Genomic DNA, 3,006 nt, shown 5'->3' on the forward strand with positions numbered 1-3,006 from the left:
CCTGCCTCAGTCTCCCAGGTAGCTGGGACCACTAGCGCCCGCCACAACACCCGGCTATTTTTTGGTTGCAGCTGTCATTGTTGTTTGGCGGGCCCCAGCTGGATTCGAACCCGCCACCTTGGGTGTACATGGCTGGCGCCTTAGCCACTTGAGCCACAGGCACCGAGCCCTAATGAGTACCTATTGCATGCCAGGGATGGCTCTAAGTTCTTTATATGTATTACTTGTTTAATCCTCTCAAAGCCTTTTGAGACAGAGCCTTTATTACCTCATTTGAGAAGTGATAAAGCTGTAGGGGACAGTGATTGGCACCTGTAACCCCAGGTAGTCAGGAGGGAGAGGCAGGAGGATTGCTTGAGGCCTAGAGTTCAAGACCAGTCTAGACAACATAGAAAGACCTCCTCTCTCTTAAATAAACAAATAAATAGTAATAATAAAAATAATTAGCCAGGTGGAGTGGCACTTACCTGTAGTCCCATCTACTGAGGTGGGAGGATCACTTGATCCCAGGAGTTTGAAGCCACAGTGAACTATGATCACTCCATCACACTCCAACCTGAGTGATAGAGTGAAACCTCATTGCTAATTAAAAAAATTAAAAACTAGACCAGATACGGTGGCTCATGCCTATAATCCTAGCACTCTGGGAGGCCAAGGTGGATGGATTGCTTGAGCTCAGGAGTTTAAGACCAGCCTGAGCAAGAGTTAAACCCCATCCCTTAAAAATAACTGGGCGTTGGGGGGCGGTGCCTGTGGCTCAAAGGAGTGGGGCACCAGCCACATATGCTGGAGGTGGCGGGTTCTAACCCAGCCCCGGCCAAAAACTTCAAAGAAAAAAAATAATAATAATAACTGGGAGTTGGGCAGCGCCTGTGGCTCAGTGGGTAGGGTGCCAGCCCCATATATTGAGAGTGGCAAGTTCAAACCTAGCCCCACCCAAATGGCAACAACAAAAAAAATAGTGGGGCATTCTGGTGGGCGCCTCTAGTCCCAGCTACTCGGGAGGCTGAGGCAAAAGAATCGCCTAAGCCCAGGCATTGGAGTTTACTGTGAGCTGTGATACCACAGTGCTCTACTGAGGGCGATAAACTGAGACTCTTTCTCTTAAAAAAAAAAACAAAAAAAAAAACCCTGGGCATTGTGGGGAGTGCCTGTAGTCCCAGCTACTCAGGAGGCTGAGGCAAAAGGATTACTTGAGCCCAAGAGTGAGAGATTGCTATGAGCCATGATGCCACAGTATTCTACCCAGGGTGACAAAATGGAACTCTGTCTCAAAGGAAAAAAAAAAAACTGATGAAACTGAGACCAAAGAAGTTAGATAACTTGCCAGTGGTCATACAGGTAAGTCAAATTCAGAAATGAAATTCAAACCAAGAAAAACTGATTGTATATTCAGTGCTCTTAATAATTATTAAACTGTTTCTCCATATTTCTTGGTAATATTTTCTGACATTGAGTAAAGTTCCTGGCCAAAATTTGCCATGTACTTTATAGTTAAATGGCATAAGCTCTGCTTTAAAGCACTGTATGCCAATCATACAGAGATTAGTATAGCTGGTGTAAAGTTGTCTACACACAGACTAGAGAATATTGTCTAGAACTTGTCTTTTTTTTTTTTTGAGACAGTCTTACTATGTAGCTCTTGGTAGAGTGCTGTGGCATGTCACAGCTCACAGCAGTCTCTTACTCTTGGACTCAAAAAAACTAAAAAGGCTCAGCGCCTGTAGCTCAAACGGCTAAGGCGTCAGCCACATACACCAGGGCTGGCGGGTTCAAATCCAGCCCGGGCCTGCCAAACAACAGTGACAACTATAATTAAAAAATAGGCATTGTGGCAGGCGCCTATAGTCCCAGCTACTTGGGAAGCTGAGGTAAGAGAATCGCTTAAGCCCAGGAGTTGGAGGTTGCTGTGAGGTGTGACATCACGTCACTCTCTACCCAGGGTGACAGCTTGAGGCTCTGTCTCAAAAAAAAAAAACAAAAAACCATACATACAAATAAATAAATAAATATTACAGGCCAAATGCCTGTAATTCTAGCACTCTGGGAGGCCAAGCAGGAGGATCCCTTGAGCTCAGGAGTTCAAGATCAGCATGACCAAGAAGAGTGAGACCCTGTTTCTACTAAAAATAGAAAAATTTCCTGTATGTGAGGGCAAACGTGTGTAGTTCCAGCTATTCAGGAGACTGAGGCAGGAGGATCACTTGAACGCAGGAGTTTGAGGTTGCTGTGAGCTAGGCTGATAACACAGAACTCTAGCCCAGGGAAACAGAGTGAAACTTTGTCTCAAAAATACACATGTATATGTATCATGTAAGATTGTTAATATTCACTTTGTGATGTTTGCACAGTGGTGAAATTGCCTAACAATGTATTTCTCAGAACATAATCCACCCTCCCCCATTGTTAAGCAGGGGATGACTTCATTTTAAATGATTTATGTTCCACTGATTGTATTCATGATAGTTTCCTTTAAAATTCCTCTTGTATTATAATTTGTTCTAGTGTTCTAGGTTACTTTCAAATATGATATAATGACCATGTTTGTGCATTATTCTTTTTTCTGTAGTTCTAGTTATTTAGTCTGATTTTCTTTTTCTTTTTTTTTTTTTTTTTTAGAGACAGAGTCTCACTTTATTGCCCTCAGTAGAATGCTCTGGTGTCACAGCTCACAGCAACTTCCAGCTCTTGGGCTTCAGTGATTCTCTTGCCTCAGCCTACTGAATAGCTGGGACTATAGGTGCCCGCCAAAACGCCCAGCTATTTTTTTGTTGCAGTTTGGCCAGGGCCGGGTTTGAACCTACCACCCTCAGTATATGGGGCTAGCGCCCTACTCACTGAGCCACAGGCACCGCCTTAGTCTGATATTCTTTAAAACATCGGTTCTCAGCCAGTGGGTCGCAACTCCTTTATAACAATGAAAATACGTGTGGCATTAGGAAGGGTGAGAACCACTGCTTTAGAAGGAAAGTCAGAGTCATTATCAAGAAACCATTGTACTGGCTA

The 3,006-nt window shown here is 43.9% G+C and overlaps 1 protein-coding gene across 1 annotated transcript in view; it reads left to right on the plus strand.

The window, feature by feature from the left end:
• Positions 1-3,006, plus strand: part of GLE1 (GLE1, RNA export mediator) — a 55,057-nt gene that overhangs the window by 5,226 nt on the left and 46,825 nt on the right. The gene's annotated exons all lie outside the window — the stretch shown is intronic.

The sequence above is a fragment of the Otolemur garnettii genome, unplaced genomic scaffold (assembly GCF_000181295.1).
Source record: "Otolemur garnettii isolate 467f Iridium unplaced genomic scaffold, OtoGar3 scaffold00014, whole genome shotgun sequence".
Classification (NCBI taxonomy): Eukaryota; Metazoa; Chordata; class Mammalia; order Primates; family Galagidae; genus Otolemur; species Otolemur garnettii.